The 20,965-nt window shown below is 49.2% G+C and overlaps 4 long non-coding RNA genes across 8 annotated transcripts; 3 read left to right on the top strand and 1 right to left on the bottom strand.

The window, feature by feature from the left end:
- Positions 1–1,844: 1,844 nt before the first annotated feature.
- On the bottom strand, positions 1,845–5,327 carry LOC136373642 (uncharacterized). 3 transcript variants are annotated; one of them, XR_010745687.1, is made up of 4 exons: positions 5,304–5,327; positions 3,647–3,729; positions 3,488–3,553; positions 1,845–1,884 (listed from the first exon to the last, which is right to left on the bottom strand). It is a non-coding gene; the product is annotated as an uncharacterized lncRNA (long non-coding RNA). The 3 variants fall into 3 exon arrangements; XR_010745686.1 differs by having other exon boundaries at positions 5,298–5,327; XR_010745688.1 differs by lacking the exon at positions 3,647–3,729 and having other exon boundaries at positions 5,298–5,327.
- Positions 5,328–8,442: 3,115 nt separating this feature from the next.
- On the top strand, positions 8,443–11,955 carry LOC136373674 (uncharacterized). Of its 3 annotated transcripts, XR_010745701.1 has the most exons (4): positions 8,443–9,621; positions 9,704–9,745; positions 9,843–10,037; positions 10,247–11,955. It is a non-coding gene; the product is annotated as an uncharacterized lncRNA (long non-coding RNA). The 3 variants fall into 3 exon arrangements; XR_010745700.1 differs by having other exon boundaries at positions 8,443–9,745; positions 9,843–10,070; XR_010745699.1 differs by having other exon boundaries at positions 8,443–9,745.
- A 147-nt stretch (positions 11,956–12,102) lies between these two features.
- On the top strand, positions 12,103–14,508 carry LOC136373675 (uncharacterized). Its single transcript, XR_010745702.1, has 2 exons — positions 12,103–12,244; positions 14,077–14,508. It is a non-coding gene; the product is annotated as an uncharacterized lncRNA (long non-coding RNA).
- Positions 14,509–19,035: 4,527 nt separating this feature from the next.
- On the top strand, positions 19,036–20,138 carry LOC136373826 (uncharacterized). The gene is made up of 3 exons (XR_010745746.1): positions 19,036–19,161; positions 19,319–19,844; positions 19,999–20,138. It is a non-coding gene; the product is annotated as an uncharacterized lncRNA (long non-coding RNA).
- Positions 20,139–20,965: the final 827 nt, after the last annotated feature.

Here is a 20,965-nt window from a genome sequence, read left to right on the forward strand (position 1 = left end):
ACGTGAGCAGGAGCATGTTAAACATTAATCATTCCTCTCAAGCCACTGTGGGCATGGGCCAGGGCTCTGTTTTACCTAGGTCAATGAACAATGCTCTGGGGCCACGTTTGAAGCTAAGTGGTCGTGTGGCAAGATGCCATATGTTTCACAATTAATAAATGCTAGTAGAATAAATTCCTGAGTGCTAGTGGATTGTAAAGTCCAGTTTTAATTTAGGATCAGTGAGTAACTTAACTAGACACGAGTACCATACTGCTGTGACAAGCAGTCTGGGAAATTCCTGAAGCTTGTTGAGGATAATTTCTCATCCCAAGCATCGAGCAAGCCAGCTAGGAAAGGTGCTCTGCCTTGGGGGTTTGTGAATAGAGGACTCATGGCAGGAGTGGTGGTTCTCGTCACAGTGACATGAAATAGTTTGATTTAAATTTTTTGGGGTAGTTACAAAAAGCAGTTGTCACCCTGGCTTTCAAGAGAGCAAAATTTAAGCTGCCAGGGAACTGCCTCAGGGAGCCCCAAGAGCTGGTCAGGTTTGAATAAAAGGTGTGCAGGAGAGGCAATGCCATTCAGGTGGAAGCCAGGCAGGTGGGGTAGGCTGCCAGCATGGCTGAACAGGGCACACTGCTCCTGGCTCTCTGGAAGGCAGAGGAGAGCTGTGGTTTGCCAGTGGAGTGCTTGGGTCTCAATCTGAAGGCTCGTAGTGTTCAACACTGTTGCCCAGGATGAGTGCAGGAGTGGAATGCACCAGGAGTGAGTTTGCTATGGATGCTGAAGTGGGAGGGGCTATGGGTTCGAGGGACAAGAGGCCTTGCAGAGGGAGCTACATAGGTGGAATGTTGGGCAATCATCAGTGGCAGGAAATCTAACAAACAGCAGCACTGCTGGCAAGGCGAATTCCTGGTGGCTTCTGCAGGGCCTGGATTTCACCCAGTATGTACTAGTGTAGCACTTACCGTGTGAAGTAAAGGATTTTGCTGAAAAGCGTAAGGATTAACGACCGTACCCGCTGGGAATTCTGTTGAAGTCTGGCAGGGGCAGCCACAGGTTTGTGAGAACTGGCTGACTTACCTTTACCAAAACTGGGAATTTTTCATCAAATGAAGCTTTCCTGAAATGCATCATTTTGAGCTTTCCAATTGGCTGAAAATTTCAAACTTAAACAAGCTTCTATTTAATTTGTAACCACATTTTTATTTAACTCCTGAAAGCTGGCATAAGTATAGCCATTTGAATTAACATTGCCTTTTAAGTGTTATTTAAGTTATGCTTTCATTTACATGAAGTCTGGCGGGGTTTGTGGTTGGTTTTTTTAAAAATTGTCTTTAGATAGTATGGTTTGAGGACAAGAACAGGAGGAAGCTGAGTGAGAGTTACTGTATACAGTTCATGTGTGTTTGCTGATCCAGCACCTACTGAAGTAATGAATGCTGGATTAAGTACTTCCCCCCCCCACACACACACTTTCTAAAGGCACCCTGTTATTTTCAGTACCAGATTAATCATGATTTTGGCACTGTGCTACATGTCTGAGTAGCTGAGATAAATCTTTGACAGAAAAGTTTCCATAGCTATGCTAGTAAACTGAGAACTTGTTCTGGCTTCTCTGGGGTGCCCCCTTTGTATGCATAGAAGGTGTTGGAAGGCCTTGGGTTGCCTTGTGCCTCTCCCAGGCTGTTTTCACAGCAATCCCTTTCTCTGCTGATATGAACAGACTCCCTCCTGCTGAGTTGAAAGGAGTTCAGGAGAGAATGTGGCACTTCGTTGGCGCTTTCTTCTTGTGTGGTGCCAGGTAAAAGCTCTGAAAGGTGATGTTAAGCAAACTGGGAAGCAATGTTCCATCAGTGTTGTCAGAACCAGGCCCAGCTATGCACTGCTCCAAGTGGCTGCCTGTGGAGCAAATAGGATTTTATCATTAGAAAGAAAAATCCCAGACTGGGTACTTGTGCTGATTCTGATAGAAGACTGTGTTTGCCACATGACAAATGATGACTTGGTAGCAAGAATAAGGTGAATTGATATTATTTGTGTACTCCACAAACCTATGTTCATTTACAAATGTGCATCTCCCTACTCAAAGCAGCAAAGAACCTCCCCAGGGAAGCTCAGCAATGCCCCTCAGCACTGCTACCACAAGATCACCTACTACAGGGACTGAGATCCAGCACCAGGGACCCTGAGGCTTGCCCACCCTGCAGAGCCGCACAGCAGCTGGGAATGCCCTGTCCCAGCCCAGCCCTGGAGAGCCTCTCCCTGAACTGGGAGTTCCTGTGGGTGCGTCCACCAGCAGGCAAAGAGGCTCCGGCTGTGCTGGGACAGGGCCCAGGTCGGACAATTGTGTGCAATAAACAGGATCACACAACTCCTACTGCGGGAACAGCTGGGCTCAGCTTCCTCCCCTTTGGATTTCACCCAAAGCCTGGCCAGGGCTTCAGGAGCAATGCAGGAGCTGCCTTTGGCCCTGCTCCTCCCAACAAGGCCACAGGACTGACCTCAGGGCCCTGCTGGGCCTCAACACAGGAAGGTCAAGCCACGTTTCACTGATGAGCATAGACCTAACCCAGAACACTAATGATCCTGGCTATTTCACTACTAAGGGGACACAAACACAACATCTGGTTTGAAGGTTCACCCAGAGGTCAGCTCGAGCCCAGGGCCTGGTATTCAGGCCTCGGGACTTCACAAGTCACAGCAGACTCCCAGATACCCAAGCATTTACACCTCTGATGCTGAAGTTCTGGATCCATTCTGGCTGAACTCTATTTACAATCCAACTGCAGCAATTCTGCTCTGCATCATGCTCTGAAGTGACCTGGGGTGAAAGAGCCTGGAAACCATGAAAATCCACTGAGACTGTCATCCCAACACCTCTCCCAGACAATCCAGCCCAAGGAAGTATTCCAACTGAAGCACATTCTAAAGGAGTTGCCTTTTTAAAGGAAACCCCACCACTGGCAATGCCAGACCACAGCACAGGGCACCCCAAAGTCCCCAGGTACTGAGGGAGCTGGAACAAAAACACTCCAGCAATAAAGCAAGAGAAGGGCTTTGGGAGGGCTTTTTCATATTTTCCTGGGAAAACCCTAGGAGAAAATCAAGTTCAGCTGTTTACTGCACAAAATGAACACTAAACAAACCACTCTAGGGCACCCAATAGCAGCTCTCACTAAAACTCCAGTGGCAATTCTCCTTTGGGTTGAGCCTAAACCACCTCGGCCCCCGGGGATTGCAAAGACAAACCCAGACAAACAAGTCCCTCTCCTACCAAGAAAAGCAGAACAAAGAGACAAGAGAGCACTGATACAAACAGCTCTGGGAACACCTCCTGCAGGTGGTCACACTCCTGCCCACCTTCACTGTAAGACAAAGCTAAGCAGAGGTTCAACCTAAAACTGACAGAACCGTAGAAGACAGCAGCCTCAAAAATAACATAAAGAGAAACAAACAGGTAAAAAAAAGGGACAACACCAAACAAGCCTCACAAACAACTCACAAACTTCTCTCTCGGCCAGGGACCAAGAAGTCTTGTTGCAGTCCTTGTCCAACACTTGCCAGAGACCTTAAGAGAACAAAAGATGCAATTAGTACTGTTAATTAGGGCAACGGGCTTCGGGTTCAGCCCCCGGGAAACAGAAGCAGACACTCTCGCCACCTGGCTGGAGCTGATGGGTCCATTCCCCGCTCTGCTCTCACAAACCCTTCAGCCACGCTGTCAAACCCAGCAAAGCTGCAGATCTGCAACAGAAGAGCAGTTTATCCACAGAAAACTCTGCCAAACACACATTTCCCATCAGGTAACCGGAGCAGTTGATCCACAGGAGTTTCCCCAAACACACATTTCCCATCAGGTAACCAGAGTAACTCAAGTGCTTATTTTACATCTCCTCAAGCATGGCCAAAGCCCCACGTACACAAGAGCAACAACAGAATTTGTTGAATTTGCCACATTCCCAGAGAGTGGCAAGAGAAACTGGAACAGACTTCATTACTCCTCAGACAACAATTAACCCAAATAATCCCTGTGCACTTGCACTACTTGCTGTGGGGGGTCCATACACCTTCTGTATATGCTGAGCTACAGAGCATAAACACAAACCCCAGCCTTGCTCCATAAATAGAATCAAACAGAAAGAAAAGCCATCAGAAAATTCCATAGACTAGGAAATGCCTACACATCTTTAAACATACCTCCTGAAAACCTGAAGTGCCATCTACAATAGGAAATATTCCCAAGCCTGACAAAAGCATCAAACACTGGACCCACTACATAAAGTTCTGGGTGTAAAACCATCACACTTAACAAAGCTGAGGCAAGGAAAAAAGCTCCTCCAGACAAGGAAAGTCAAATACTCTTCACCCCCATAAAAACAGCCTCCAAAATGTTTTCCACCTACCCAAAAGCAAACAACCCAACCCAAACAAACCCCAGCTGTCCTGAGTTCCATTTAATGTTCAGCACCATCCCAGACTGGGAAGATCTAAGGGAGATCTCACACCTTTTCCAACCCCTCTGTACCTACCTCCCCCATTCTCAAGCACCGTCACCCTGCCCAGGGCTGAGGCAACCAAAACACCTTGAAACAAAAGGCTTAAAGCAGCAGAAATAACCATCATTATTCAAAAGCTGTCTCCACTTCCAATAAGTATCTCTTAGGAACTTGATGGCACCATCCACAGAAATCCTTTTATTGAAGTCACCTCATAAGCCAGCCAAGAATGCAAACCTCAAAAGACTGTTTGTTCCTCCCATATCCATGCCAAGTTAAAGCTTAATCAAAACTTTAATTACCAGACACCAGCCGGACCCATACACCACAAGAGATTAAGTGGGGAAAAACAAAGACAGGAAAATTTCTGTATCTTCCCCAAACAACACACCTTAAGAGTACATGTCCCCCCTCAACTGCAAAAACACCAAGGGCTCAGTAAAATTTTGATTTATAGAACAACTTAGCAAGAAAATTTTCCAGCACAAGGCAAAATTCCCCATACTCCCTCTACCTGAGCCATAGGAAGGCACAAGCACGAAAAAAAACTGACACAGAACACGCAACAATAAAATCCCTAATTCGGCACCAAAACAAGCCCAAACCAAGCTAAAATAAAGCGACTTTCACCTCCCAACCCCACACAGGAAAGGGTCTCCTTTCTGAAACGAACTCCGACTGACGCACAGAACAACAGTCCCCCAACCCCACCTATTACCACCCACCACAGAGGAAACAGTCCCACGAATCATAACTCATAGAAAAGCAAGCAGATACGCTCTCAGCGCACGAAGACAGCCCAGAAAAGCCACACACACCAACCGAAGACCTCCACACCGACAGAAGAGCTCCACCAGAGCCACAGAACAACACCCCCGCCAGGAGCCTTTTGAACCCCCGCCCGGCTCGCGATTGGCGGGCTCGCTGAGGCACCGGCAGCGCTGATTGGACAGCGGGCGCCGGGAACCGCCCCGGCCTGCGCTGAGGGCCCGCGGGCTCCGCCCCGCCCTCAGCACCTGCCCCGATCCCGGCCCCGATCCCCCGGCCCCGATCCCGGTCCTGATCCCAGTCCCGATCCCGGTCCTGATCCCCCGGCCCCGATCCCGGTCCTGATCCCGGTCCTGATCCCCCGGCCCCGATCCCGGTCCTGATCCCCCGGCCCCGATCCCGGTCCTGATCCCAGTCCCGATCCCGGTCCTGATCCCCCGACCCCCATCCCGGTCCTGATCCCGGTCCTGATCCCCCGGCCCCGATCCCGGTCCTGATCCCCCGGCCCCGATCCCCCGGCCCCGATCCCCCGGCCCCGATCCCGGTCCTGATCCCGGTCCTGATCCCCCGGCCCCGATCCCTGTCCTGATCCCCCGGCCCCGATCTCGGCCCCGATCTCCCCGGCTCCTCTTCCCCAGCACCGGCCCCGGCCCCGTCCTGCCCCCGCCCTCACACTCGGGGTGGCAGCAGCTGCAGGTGAGAGTTGTCACAGGATGGTGTGGGGACAGAGCGGCCCCAGGTGTGAGCTGTCACAGGATGGTGTGGGGACAGAGCGGCCCCAGGTGTGAGCTGTAAAGGATGAGGAGGGGACAGAGCAGCCTCAGGTGTGAGCTGTAAAGGACAGTAGGGGACAGTCCCTGCTGGGGACGGTTTAAGAGGGCAGCCTGAGGAGGGTTTTGTGAAGAGGGGTGGTTTTGCTGAGCTGCTCTGTGTGGTGACGATGCAATTCTCTTGGTGTGTCTGGGAGAGGACCTGCAGGTGGGGTTATTGTTTCAGGGGGTGCTGCTGAGGAACAAACCTTCATGCCAAGTACCAGGTAATTCAGTGTGGGTTTATGAGGGGGATTTTTCTCTTTTCCCTTTTCAGCTTTGTGTTGTGAATTCCTCCCCGGTGCTCCCAGAAGGAGAAGGGGTTATGAAGGTAAAAGGAGTTCAAGTTGAATGAAGAAATTGCTGTTTTCTTATTGTCTGTGTTTAAACTGCATGGAATTCCTCCTGACTTGGAGTTTTAATACAGAGGGGTACTTCGATGTGTTTTTCGCTCAGTGTTACTGTTTTGGGTGGTATGAAGTGTTTTGTTAGATTATTTGGTGTTTTTATGTGTCATTTGTTTTTTGAGTGAAGATAACTTTAGGTGTGCATTTGTCTGTATTTGAGGAAGAATTAATTTCAATAGCCTTTTTATAGACTTGGGATATGTGGTTTTGGGGTTTTGTTTATTGTGTGTAAGCATTCAGATTGGCTTGGACCAGTTTTTTCTGCTTAGTGGTTTTAAGGTGTTTTTAAATAGTTTGTTGTATAGCTCTATTTTGCTGGTAGATGGTGTATGATGAGGATTTTGGTCTATTTATTTCATGTTAGATTTCTTAGTTTACGTGTCAGTCAGAGTACTTTTGAACTGAGTTTTGTTGTTGAATCTTTTTTGGTGGGGTATTATGTTTTCCAAGGATATGTTTTCTAAGGTTTATGATGTAGTTGGCTGTGGTGTGCGAAGTGGTGGAGACTTTTACCCTGATGAGTGTGTAGTGTTTGTTTTGGTGGGTTTGAGGCAGTGTGATGTAGTTCATTTTTAAGGTTTCCAATCCTTACAATTGGATTATTGTTTATTGTGTTACAGGGATTTACTCATTTGTCTTGTTGGACAACAGTATATATTCCATAGTTACTGGTAATTGAGGAGGTATTGTTTGTAGTTGAATGGGTCTTTTGGGTTTGTGTGTATTTATAGGTGGTTTTGAGGCATTATGGATGCATCAGGTTAGGAATAACTTTTTTGGTGTTGTTAATTTACATACATTTGTGTTATTTTTTATTTTTGTCGTTTGATTTGTTTGTTGTTGCCATGGTTTAGGGTAATTTTGGGAGGAGACTTTTATGTGGGGTTTTTTGGAAAGTAAATCCAAATGGTCTCTCTCTTTGGGAAAGAATGTCCTTGGAGAAAATGGAAAAAAACCAGTTGATTTAACAGACAAAGTGTGCATAAGCATGAAGATTGAATAGCATGAATAATGAAACTTCTTGCTATTTTTAAGTGAGATGGTAAAACTAGAAAGTCCTTGCTGTGGGTTGTAGCTGAGCTCCTTTGGTCTCTTATCAGCTGTTCCGGTGTTGATAAAATGCTGAGGCCCAGGCCCCGTGGGCTGCAGGGGCCAGCTCTCCGTGCTCCTCTGGGTTTGTCAGTCTCTGCAGCAGGTTTAATCAGTCCTAAGAAAAAGGAAACAAAATAGTCCAAGGGACTTCTCTGCCCTAGTTAGGTGGAACAAGCTAAGAGCCAGGCATCTCTCTGTGCTGCAGGCATCTGTCTGTGCTTGAGCTGAATATACTGGAGAAGGAATGCACAGGAGTGAGCACTGTCTTCTTCAAACCAGCTGTGTGCTTTGTCTTGCCTTGCCTTGCTCTCAAGATCAGTCTGAAAGGTACAGAAAGCATTTTTGAAGTAGTTATTTTATGTCTCTGAGGGTTTTTGGCACTTAAAAGATTTGTTTTGGAGGAAGTTTGCTTGGGATGCTTGGTGTTTTAGGTTAGTTATAATGGGATTGTTTTCTTTTTAATTAGGTGTTTTTAGGTTTTATTGCGGTAAAAGTTGTGACTTTTTTGTTCCATTAGTAATAGAAAATAGGTTTTCATTTTCTATGTAGTGATGGGATTGGTGTGTGTGGTGCACTAGTCTTGACTAAGGGTTTAAAATTCTGTGGTTTGGATGTGTGAGGTTAGTGAATTGATGTAGTTCAAGAGACATGGGTTTTCTGCTTTTTATTTGGTTAGAGGCAGGTCTTTGAGTTGGGGAGGTCCTGGGTTGATATTTTGGAGGTTTTTTAAGGGGAATGGGCATGAGGTTATTTTTATTATATGTGGTGGTTTGACTATGAGGAATAAGAGTTGGGGTTTTTTTGTGGATTTTTTGGGGGTTTTGCTTTTGGAATTGATGTGTTTGTGTGGTTAGGGTAGTGGTGTTTCTGGTGCAGCTCTGAGCATCCGTCACTGTTTGTGTGTTTCAGGTGGTCCATTGTATGATACAGGGACCCCCTCACTGACCAGCCGGCAGATCTGCCGAGATCACGCCTCGATGTTTGGATTTCTTTATGGTACCTGACTGAGAGACAGCAGGAAGTTCCCTGAGGGCGAGGCAGCCTTCTCTGGCACCCGACGTGGAATGTCATCCCCTGACATCCGAGAGATAAGTGGAGGGCTGTGAGCCACAGGGGGGGATACAAATGTGGTGCTGGGAGTGACCAGGAGGAAGTTTTGAGTCAGGTTTGGAGATGGGGATGTCCAAGATGTGACACCTCAGGCTACAGAGAGGGAAAATCTCATTTTTGATCCCTGTGCTGAGGTGAGCAGGGCAGAGCAGTCCTGGCGTGTGTCGTGTCACTTGTCTGTTGTGCCCTCTGTGTGTTTTGGGTGTTTTGTCTTTCACGTGTTTTCCCTTAGCCCTTCGAGGGGCCTTATCAAAACCCTGGCATCGCTCTCAGCATCTCTGGTCTCTGCGTTCCTCGGCCAGGTGCCTTTGACTCGGCTGCTCAGACACGCACCAGAATCCATCTCTCTTCACAAGCATCCGGTCTGGTGCCTTTTCGGGTCTTGTTCTGAGCTGTGTCCACAGCTGTGCACTGCCACGGTCCATTCTGGAGGATTAGGTCTTTTAGGAATGCAAAGATAGGTAGAGGGTTCTGACCGTAGCCTTCTCGGGCATCCATCTCCTTGGTTCTTGGGATAATTCATCCCATTGTCATCTTCTTGCTGCAGGGTTCTCTGAGCCTGGTCAGCTCACCCTCAGTCTTACCTCGGTCACCTCATCCCGAGTTCTCTTGGTCCTCAGGGTCGTTCCTCTTGCCAAGAGATTTCTGTCCCTGTTGTGTCCCCTCGTTTGTCCTGCCCTGTGTCACGGGTGTCTGTGTGTGTTTGGGCCGGAGCTGCTCTGCCTTGCTGCTCAGTCTGGGTGTAGGGGTAAGAGGGCAAGGCCCGGGGAGTTGGAATTTGTGACATAGGGTGTAGCTGGCCTGTCGAGGGTGTTCCCAGGTTGCCAAAAGACGTGTGGAGCTGTCAAGTTACCCTGCAGCACTTTGACCTGTGTCCTCACTTTCTTTCCGATGCTGCTGGATAAAATCCATGGCAGAGCAGCCCATCCTGGGTGTGGGGGCTCCCCTGAGAAGGTCAGTCATTGTTTGTGTTTGCAGGGGAGGGAGATGTAAATGGTGGTTATCTTACAGCGCTGTTCTTTGTCTTTATTTTTAGGAGGTGAAGCCAGATGTCAGCAGTCAAGTGAACGTGGGCACGGTGAGCGGGGATGGGTGGACAGAGGCACTTGCTATTGCTCTGGTCTCCCTTGCTGGTGCAACTCTAAGCATTTGCTATTCTTTTCTTTTTCTTTTAGGTGGTCCTTTTGCCAGATGTGCAGGCCCAGGATGCCAGAGGCCAGATGGGTGCCACTTGAAGCTGTCCTTGTGGCATGCTTCAGTCAGAGCGGGGAGGTTGCTGTTTCACAGTAACTCAGCATGCTGTTTTGCTTTTTTATTTCTCTGCAGGCGCTGCTGCTGTCCCAGGCGTGCCGAGGAATAGAGGGAGCGGGGTGAGTTGGCGTTTAGGCAGGGTGACCCCTAAGGTGAGCGGCGTGCAGCAGTGGCTAGGCGTGTACCTTTTCCTTTTGCGGGTACCCTCCGGGCAGCCTCTGGAGTGGAATGAAGATCTGAGGGGGGAGGCAGGACAGGTGGTGTGGAAGGGCCCCGGGGATTAGTCTTCTGGAGGAGGATAGTCACATTTTCTGGTTTGTGACCCTAGGTAGCGTGAGGAGGCGCGGAGCTCGAGTCTGGACACGGCAGCGGATGCAGAGAACGTCTCGACGTCCACGGTGCCGACACGTTCGTTTCTGTCAAGGATGGATTTTGTCTGCCTGTCTTCCAAAAGCTAAGTGTTGGAGCCGTGGGTGGGACAAGGGGAAAAACCTTTTCAGTCCCAGGTGGCAAGTTGAGGTTCTTTAGAGGGGAGGGCCCTAGCGTGATGGACCCCTCAGCAGTAAAGGGGGAGAGGGTTTCTCCTCAGCAGCACCGGAGCCTTTGCTGGGCAGGGCAGTTCAGAGCCATCTCTGTGTTCTGGGGAGCTTCACACTGTTGGCCTTCGCTTAGAGTCCGCAGGGTTAGGGTGCGGTGGGGGATTCCTGGCCTGGCTCACCCTGGGATGCCTGTCCTTGGAGCATCCTGCTAAAGGACCATCGCTGGTTCCAAGGTGTAGGGCCGTAGGGTTCAGCAGGAGGAGTTTGCAGTGACACACAGAGACTGAGGGAGGACTCGAGAGGTACAGGACTCAAGGGCTAGAGCACACAGTGAAAATCAGGGGTACAGGCTAGGATAGAAGTCAGAGTACAGGTGTACCAGCCCTCACAGCACCGCTACCAGCCGCGTTTACCTGAGGGCAGGTGCAGGCAGGAGCTGTAATGCAGGACAATGATGCCAGAAGCCCTGAGAGGTGCAGGCAGTAAGGCTAGGGCTAGGCAGGAAGTGACAGTGGGGGGACAGAGTCCTCAGGGTGGAGTTGACTGGGCATGTCCATCCTGCGATCCCTGTCCTGCTGCAACCAGGGATGCTCACAGCCCTAATGGGGGCTGAGCTCAGTGCCAGTAATGCCTCCAACACCTTGGCACCGCAAGAGTCAGCCTCTGAGCACAGCCAGAGCGTGCTGCCCGAGGACCCAGGCATGCTTAGGGGACGGTGAGTAGCAGAATTGGCAGATTTTGGCTGATCTGCTGCTAAGGTTATGCTTTGCTATTTGATTGTCTTTATTGCAGCTGACTAAGAGACAGCAGGGCAGAGCAGTCCTGGCGTGTGTCGTGTCACTTGTCTGTTGTGCCCTCTGTGTGTTTTGGGTGTTTTGTCTTTCATGTCTTATCCCTTTGCCCTTCGAGGGCCTTATCAAAACCCTGGCATCGCTCTCAGCATCTCTGGTCTCTGCGTTCCTCGGCCAGGTGCCTTTGACTCGGCTGCTCAGACACGCACCAGAATCCATCTCTCTTCACAAGCATCCGGTCTGGTGCCTTTTCGGGTCTTGTTCTGAGCTGTGTCCACAGCTGTGCACTGCCACGGTCCATTCTGGAGGATTAGGTCTTTTAGGAATGCAAAGATAGGTAGAGGGTTCTGACCGTAGCCTTCTCGGGCATCCATCTCCTTGGTTCTTGGGATAATTCATCCCATTGTCATCTTCTTGCTGCAGGGTTCTCTGAGCCTGGTCAGCTCACCCTCAGTCTTACCTCGGTCACCTCATCCCGAGTTCTCTTGGTCCTCAGGGTCGTTCCTCTTGCCAAGAGATTTCTGTCCCTGTTGTGTCCCCTCGTTTGTCCTGCCCTGTGTCACGGGTGTCTGTGTGTGTTTGGGCCGGAGCTGCTCTGCCTTGCTGCTCAGTCTGGATGTAGGGATAATAGGGTAAGGCCCGGGGAGTTGGAATTTGTGACATAGGGTGTAGCTGGCCTGTGGAGGGTGTTCCTGGGTTTCACAAGATGTCTGGAGCTGTCAAGTTACCCTGCAGCACTCTGACTTTTGTCTGAACTTTCTTTCAGATGCTGCTGGATAAAATCCATGGCAGAGCAGCCCAGGGACCAGACACTTGGGCCTGACACAGCTCTCCGCTGAGGGTACTTGGGAAAATGAGTAGATTTGTCCTGGAGTTTTAAATTTTTTTTAGTTTTTTTAAGCTTTCTACTAGGTTTTAATCATCAGCTTGGTTAACATGAATAGTTTGCAATAAGTCATATTGTTGGCATTTTCTTCTTGAAAACATGAGGGGCTGGTAAGTTACAGGCTTCAAAGACAGCAGTTTTTTAATAGCTGTCAGATTTATATCTTGATTTTGAGACTCTCTGTTGGATAACTGTGTGGTTAAGTCTTATTTTGAAGTTAGCTGCTTCAATAATGAATTTTTACTGCAAATACCCTCTAATGTCAGAAGGTTAAAGCCCCAGCACCAGCATGCCACCTCCTTAATTTTTAGCAGCAAAAATTGATCTTTACTAAACTAAAACCTTCATTTTGAAGACATAACTTCATAGAGAACAGGTCTCCCCAGGAGCTGTGTGGGGCGGTGCTGGGGGAAGAAAAACAGGGTCAGGAATGTGTGGGGCAGAGCTGGGGAGAAAAGAGGGGTTAGAAAATCTATGGGACTGGAATGGGGTCAGGATGTGGGGCACGATTGCGATCTGTGGGGCAGGGAATGTGTGGGAATGATGTTCCCTGCCCACACATTCTGGCCCCACAGATTTCTCTGACCCCATTTTTCTGCCCCACACATTCCTGACCCATGGATTTTCCTGCCCCGTAGATTTCCTGGCTCTGTTTCTCTCCCCCAGCTCTGCCCCACACGTTCCTTCCCCCATTCCTGCCCCGCAGATCTCTGCCCCATGGATTTTTCTGCCCCCTGATTTTCTCCCTGAGCTCTGCCCCATACATAATCCTGCCCTACACCTATCCTGCCCCACATCCTGACCTCGTTTCTCTGCCCCACACATTCCTGCCCTACAGAGTTTCAGATGTCAAATACAAGTGAGTCTGGAGTTTCTCTGCATCTACTCCCACAAACTACAGGTGACTCTTGGATAGGAGCAAGTAGACCTGTTGAATTCCCACTTCCCTTTAAAATCAGAGCAGAGGAAGCAGATTTTAAATCATCATTCCATGAACTTCCCCTGACTCGATGACTGTGCCAAAAGATTTCAGTGTTAGGAATTTGTGAGCTTGTTTTCCAGGCAAGCTGGGATTTTGGTATTATTCCTTCCTTTTATTTGATGTTTCTCCTCTCTCTGGTTTTAGGAAGGGAATGTTTATTGCAAAGGCTAGTTTTCCATCCTGATTGGGATTTTGGTACGTGTTAGGGCACGTTTCCAAGGAACTTTACCACATTAATGTTGGTAAATCAGGCGTTGTTCAGCACCGTACCCACAGAATTCTGCGAATTCCCAGCAAAACTTGCCAAGTGTTTCATGGCCATGATTCATCTCTTTGTAAAGTTCAATTTGCTGCATTTGTAATTCCATGGATCCCCTTAAAACTTCAGTCCTGGCCTGGCTGCTCTTCCTGGGACACAGTGAGGTGGTTCTTTCCTGCCTTGGCACACGTGTGGCTGCTCGTCCAGAGTGAGCTTCCCGCTAAGATAGAATTTGTTTGCAAGCAAAACTGGGCATTGTCTAGAAAACCTTAGTTTGTGGGAGGCACTGGGTTTGTTTTCCATATTGCAGCCTAATCCAGGAAACTCCTGGAGCTGTGTTAGGCAGGGGCAGGAGGGCAGAGCTGCATTTATTTGATTTTGTATTTTATTTATTATGTTTTATTTTGTCGTCTTTGTGGTTTTTTTTTTTTGTGTGTGTGTGTGTTATTTTCGTTAGTATTGTGTTTTTAAAACGTTTTTTTTCTTATTTTTTAATTTTAATTTTCAATTTTCTTTTATTTTTTACCTAATTTTAATTACTTTTAGTAATTGTAGTTTTTTATTCAATTTTATTTCTTTTTATTTTTAATTTTATTTTTTTACTTTTAAATTTTATTTCCTTTTTCTATTTAATTTTGTTTCTTATTTGATGTATTTTTGTTTTATTTTTTCATGTTTTCTCTGTTCCTGTTTGTCCCCAGACTCTTTCTGTCCCCGGGGCTGTGGAAGTTTGGCTGCTGGCAAGAAAGAAGTTGAGAAACGACCTCCCCGTGCCCTGGACGTGTGGATAGAATGGAGGGCGCAGTTCAGCAAAAGCTCCGTGTTTTCTGCTCGGGTCAAACAGCTGAACGGAGAAAGCCCTGAACCCCCCGGGGCCCTTTTATTCCTTTCAGCCCCCGAACAGGTCTCGTCCCACCCGTGCACAGAATCGCCAGCAGCAGCCTGATGTCGGGGTGTATTTCAGAGGCAGCCACAAAACAAAGTCGACGCTTTCTTTTGTAGCTCCCCGAACCTCCTTGGTTATTATTATAGCCATGGTGGAATTAATTTGTTCTTTTAGTAAAACATTCTGTATAAAACATGTACGATATCTAATGCCTATGTCTCTTTGAAATAAAAGTATTCTGCAGCTCCGTGATTGTTTCCAGGATGACGTTAACCCCCCATCTACAAACTAAAGGGAGGAGTTCCCTGAAGGAGATGGGCCTTCTCCTGAGATGACATTCCTAATGACTCAATGCTCCTCGCCTGACTGAGCCTTTATCCACACTCTGCCCCGTGGCCGTGGGTATGCCGAGTTCCCGAAAAACTAATCAGAAGGATCGGCTCTGCCCCGAGCCCCAATCAGCAGAGCAGCAGAGGAAAAGAAAAGAAATGTAGATTTGAAAACAGCTGCAGAGTAGACAAGAGAAAGAGGCAACCTCTTTCCTCAAGCAGAGACTGTCTGGGGCAGAATCTGTGAGCGGGGAGGGGTGCGGCTTTGCAGTCACACCTGAGGTGTGCACCCAGCATTTAATCCCGGGGGCTAGATGCTGTCCCATTGCTGTTGGCTTTTTCCACAAAATACTGAGTCACAGAATTCTATTAATGAATTGGCACTTTTAAATGAAATTGGACTCGTTATTTATAACTTTTATTAACAAAGAAATCCAAAACAAAGCAAAAAAACCCCAAAAACCCTCACAACCACTCCCCCAAGAACAAAACACTGAAAGAGAAAATATGCCAGTAATTTTCAAATAAAAATTACATCTTGACCCCTTAGAGACCCAGGTGCATTTAATCCTAATTAAGATTGGTGTGTTAGGTTGATGATTTCATCTAGTTTAAAATATTGTTTATTTGTTAATATGTTAAACACGAATTGAAAAAAGTTAAAAAATAGAAAAATATAATTAACAGAAATAGAAAAATAAATAACAAAAATATCAATAATAAAAATAAGTACAATATATACGGCTACATGTTAAATATATTTATAACGTATTATATGCAGTAGACATAGATACGAATAAAAAAGACGAATGGTAATGATGATAAATAAAATATAAAAAAATTAATACAATAAAAAATTGGAGCATAGCCTAAACGAAAGGCTTTTTTGGTTTCAGTTTGGCTGATGGCTGGGTTCTTGCAGTTGCGGTTGGGGGTCTTTTGGGTCGTTTATTCCAGAGGATGTTCGGAAGGGCATTTTTGGCCGCGCGCTTCTTTGCCTCCCGCTGTGCGCCGCTGCCCCGGGCCGGGCTGTGCGGCGGTGCTGCCACCGTGTGGGCAGAGAGCGGTACTGCAGCTCCAGCCCGCGGCAGCCCCGGGCTGCGCTCAAGGCGGTGCTGCCACCGTGTGGGCAGAGAGCGGTACTGCAGCTCCAGCCCGCGGCAGCCCCGGGCTGCGCTCAAGGCGGTGCTGCCACCGTGTGGGCAGAGAGCGGTACTGCAGCTCCAGCCCGCGGCAGCCCCGGGCTGCGCTCAAGGCGGTGCTGCCACCGTGTGGGCAGAGGGCGGTACTGCAGCTCCAGCCCGCGGCAGCCCCGGGCTGCGCTCAAGGCGGTGCTGCCACCGTGTGGGCAGAGAGCGGTACTGCAGCTCCAGCCCGCGGCAGCCCCGGGCTGCGCTCAAGGCTGTGCTGCCACCGTGTGGGCAGAGGGCGGTACTGCAGCTCCCGCCCGCGGCAGCCCCGGGCTGCGCTCAAGGCGGTGCTGCCACCGTGTGGGCAGAGAGCGGTACTGCAGCTCCAGCCCGCGGCAGCCCCGGGCTGCGCTCAAGGCGGTGCTGCCACCGTGTGGGCAGAGGGCGGTACTGCAGCTCCAGCCCGCGGCAGCCCCGGGCTGCGCTCAAGGCGGTGCTGCCACCGTGTGGGCAGAGAGCGGTACTGCAGCTCCAGCCCGCGGCAGCCCCGGGCTGCGCTCAAGGCGGTGCTGCCACCGTGTGGGCAGAGAGCGGTACTGCAGCTCCCGCCCGCGGCAGCCCCGGGCTGCGCTCAAGGCGGTGCTGCCACCGTGTGGGCAGAGAGCGGTACTGCAGCTCCAGCCCGCGGCAGCCCCGGGCTGCGCTCAAGGCGGTGCTGCCACCGTGTGGGCAGAGGGCGGTACTGCAGCTGCTCCCCGTGCCCGTCAGCGAGCCGCACGGCAGCCCCGGGCTGTGAGCTCGAGGGCAGTGCTGCCGCCCGACCGTCCAAAGATCAAGGCCAAAATGGCGGGAAAAATGCAGGGACCTCCGGGTGCGTGATAGCCGGCTGCCTGCGCGCGACACGGATCACGGGGCCGCCTGGGAACAGTTTTCCGTGGCGTTTCCAGAGTGTGCGGACGTGGGCTGCGGGTTCAACCGCTCCGCGGCTGGGTTCATTTGGTCGATTTAGTCAGGCGACTGTGTAAACACCTATAGGGGACCTTAGTGGGGTATGCCACAACCAAAATGGCGCCTCGGCACGCGGCGCTCGACCTTTCCAACATGGCGGCCAAAAAGGCGGGAAAAATTGCAAGGACCCCATGTTTGTCTACCCAAGTGCCTGTCCCGAAAGCCGGCTACGGCGCCGCCTGGGAGCAATTTTCCGCGTCCTTTCCAGAGAGTGCGGACGTGGTCTGTGGGTTCAATAGCGCCGCGGCTGGGTTCAGTTGGTCGATTTAGTCAGGCGACTGTGTAAACACCTATAGGGGACCTTAGTGGGGTATGCCACAACCAAAATGGCGCCTCGGCACGCGGCGCTCGACCTTTCCAAAATGGCGGCCAAAAGGCGGGAAAAATTGCAAGGACCCCATGTTTGTCTACCCAAGTGCCTGTCCCGAAAGCCGGCTACGGCGCTGCCTGGGAGCAATTTTCCGCGTCCTTTCCAGAGAGTGCGGACGTGGTCTGTCGGTTCAACCGCGCCGCGGCTGGGTTCAGTTGGTCGATTTAGTCAGGCGACTGTGTAAACACCTATAGGGGACCTTAGTGGGGTATGCCACAACCAAAATGGCGCCTCGGCACGCGGCGCTCGACCTTTCCAACATGGCGGCCAAAAAGGCGGGAAAAATTGCAAGGACCCCATGTTTGTCTACCCAAGTGCCTGTCCCGAAAGCCGGCTACGGCGCTGCCTGGGAGCAATTTTCCGCGTCCTTTCCAGAGAGTGCGGACGTGGTCTGTGGGTTCAATAGCGCCGCGGCTGGGTTCAGTTGGTCGATTTAGTCAGGCGACTGCGTAAACACCTATAGGGGACCTTAGTGAGGTATGCCACAACCAAAATGGCGCCTCGGCACGCGGCGCTCGACCTTTCCAACATGGCGGCCAAAAGGGCGGGAAAAATTGCAAGGACCCCTATGTTTGTCTACCCAAGTGCCTGTCCCGAAAGCCGGCTACGGCGCCGCCTGGGAGCAATTTTCCGCGTCCTTTCCAGAGAGTGCGGACGTGGTCTGTGGGTTCAATAGCGCCGCGGCTGGGTTCAGTTGGTCGATTTAGTCAGGCGACTGCGTAAACACCTATAGGGGACCTTAGTGAGGTATGCCACAACCAAAATGGCGCCTCGGCACGCGGCGCTCGACCTTTCCAAAATGGCGGCCAAAAAGGCGGGAAAAATTGCAAGGACCCCATGTTTGTCTACCCAAGTGCCTGTCCCGAAAGCCGGCTACGGCGCTGCCTGGGAGCAATTTTCCGCGTCCTTTCCAGAGAGTGCGGACGTGGTCTGTCGGTTCAACCGCGCCGCGGCTGGGTTCAGTGGGTCGATTTAGTCAGGTGACTATGTAAACAGCTATAGGGGACCTTAGAGGTGCCACAATAGACATGGCGATGCGACCAAAAGTAACTTCAGACACAACGAAGATGTCGCCGAGGAAAGGCGGAAACACCCGAATGTGGCCGAACAGCCGAAGAGATCCGACGTCTGAAGAAAATCGCCGATTTTCGCCCAATAGCCGAAAATAGCCGACGTCTGACCAAAATCGCCGACTCAAGGCCGGCAGCCGAGCCCAGACGACTTTAGTCGACTTGATATAAAATAGAAAAATAAAAGTGACAAAAATAGAAATATAAAATACAAAAAATATCAATAATAAAAATAAGTCAGCTTATACAATGATATGTTAAATATACTATAATGTATTCTATACGGTAGACAAAGATATGAATATAAAAAATCATAACGATAAATAAAATATAAAAATCAGAAATACGAAAAATACTGGAACTTAGCTTAAAAGAAAGGCTTTTTTGGTTTGAATGTGTTAGAAGCAGAATTCTTGCAGTTGCGGGTCTTTTGGGTCGTTTATTCCAGAGGATGTTCGGAAGGGCATTTTTGGCCGCGCGCTTCTTTGCCTCCCGCTGTGCGCCGCTGCCCCGGGCCGGGCTGTGCGGCGGTGCTGCCACCGTGTGGGCAGAGAGCGGTACTGCAGCTCCCGCCCGCGGCAGCCCCGGGCTGCGCTCAAGGCGGTGCTGCCACCGTGTGGGCAGAGGGCGGTACTGCAGCTGCTCCCCGTGCCCGTCAGCGAGCCGCACGGCAGCCCCGGGCTGTGAGCTCGAGGGCAGTGCTGCCGCCCGACTGTGGATTTGGGGTGTCTTTGGAGGCGGATTCTCGGGCTGATTTGGGGCTGAATTTTTAGCCGACTTGGGGACAAGTGAGAGGCAATTTGGGCTGAATGCTGACCGATTTGGGGGTGATTTGTGCATATTTTTGGGCTGAATTTTGGAAAATTTGGGCTGAATTTTGGGGTAATTTTGCTGAATTTTGGGCGCTTCTGGGCTGATTTGTGGGCTGAATTTTAGGAGAATTTGGAGCTGGTGTGGGTGGATTTTGGGGGTCATTTTGGGCTGAATTTTGAGGTGAGTTTGTGCTGAATTTTCAGTGATTTCTGGGGTATTTTGGGGCTGCTTTTGGGGCTGGTTTTGGAACTGTTTGGGTGAAATTGGGCTGATTTAAAGCCAATTTTGGGCGTGATTTGGGTCCATTTTTGGTTGAATTTTGGGCTGCATTTTGGAGCAGATTTGCGGGTAATTTTTCTGGCTCTTTTGGGAGAAATTTGGGTCATTTGGGGCTGAATGTTGGGCTGATTTGGGGAGCATTTGGAGCAGATGTTGGGGTGGTTTTTGGACTGATTTTGGCTGATTTTTGGGCTGAATTTTGAGGTAATTTTGGAAACAATTTTGGGTTTAATTTGAGGTCAATTTTGGGGTGAATTTTCAGTGATTTTGGGTCTGAATTTGGGATCATTTTTAGGGCTGATTTTATAGATTTTGGGGCTGAATTTTGGGGGTAATTTTAGGATAATTTTGGAGAGTTTTGGAAAAATATTCAGCAGGTTTTGGGCATTTGGGGGGTAATTTTGTGTTGTTTTTGGGCTGAATTTGCGGCTGATTTTGGGCTGAACTTTGGAAACTTTGGGCTGAGTTGGGGGTAATTTTTGCTGAATTTTGGACTGTTTTGGGCTGCTTTGGGGCCTGAATTTTAGGAGAATTTGGAGGTGATGTGGGCTTATTTTGGGGGTCATTTTGGGCTGCATTTTGAGGTGAGTTTGTGCTGAATTTTCAGTGATTTCTGGGTATTTTGGGGCTGCTTTGGGGCTGGTTTTGGGACTGTTTGGGCTGAAATTGGGCTGATTTAAGCCAATTTTGGGCGTGATTTGGGGCCATTTTTGGCTGAATTTTGGGCTGATTTTGGAGCAGATTTGGGGGTAATTTTTCTGGCTCTTTTGGGAGAAATTTGGGTCATTTGGGGCTGAATGTTGGCCTGATTTGGGGAGCATTTGGAGTAGATGTTTGGGTGGTTTTTGGGCGGATTGTAGAAGTGGTATTTTCTCACTTTTGGGCTGGGATTGGGACAATTTGGGCTAATTTTTGCTGAATTTTGGGCAGATTTGGGAGCTGAATTTTAGGAGAATTTGGAGGTGATGTGGGCTCATTTTGGGGGCAATTTCTGCGGAATTTGGGGTTAATTTTTGGATTGTTTGGGCTGAATTTTGGGCTGAATTTTAGTCCAATTTTGAGCCACATTTGGGGTGATTTAGGGCTTGTTTTGGGGCTGATTTTGGGACTCTGGGCTGAAGTTTGGACTGCATTTTGGGCCAGTTTTTAGCCAAATTTGGGATGATTTTGGGGGTTATTTGGGGCCATTTTTGGCTGCATTTTGGGCTCAATCTTGGCTGATTTTTGAGCTGATTGTGAGGTAATTTTTTGCGGTATTTTGGGAGAAATTTGTGTCATTTGGGGCTGAATTTTGAGCTGATTTGGGGACTATTTGGAGTAGATGTTCGGGTGGGTTTTGGGCCGATTTTGTCTGATTTTTGGGCTCAATTTTTGACAATTTAAGGACAATTCTGGGGTATTTTTTTGGAGAATTTTCATTTTATTTGTTGTCATTTTTGGAGTGAATTTTCACTGATTTTGTGTCTGAATTTGAGGGCAATTTTGGGCTGATTGTAGAAAATTTGGGGCTGTATTTTGGGGGTTGTTTTAAGACAATTTTAGGATAATTTTGGGACAATATTCAACATGTTTTGGCCATTTAGGGGGTAATTTTGTGTTGATTTTGGGCTATATTTGGGCTCAATGTGGGGTGAATTTGGGGTTGATTTGTGGTTGAATTCTGAGGTGTTTCTGTCTGCCCAAGAGCCCAGTTCCAGGTACTAAG

The sequence above is a fragment of the Sylvia atricapilla genome, chromosome Z (assembly GCF_009819655.1).
Source record: "Sylvia atricapilla isolate bSylAtr1 chromosome Z, bSylAtr1.pri, whole genome shotgun sequence".
NCBI lineage: Eukaryota > Metazoa > Chordata > Aves > Passeriformes > Sylviidae > Sylvia > Sylvia atricapilla.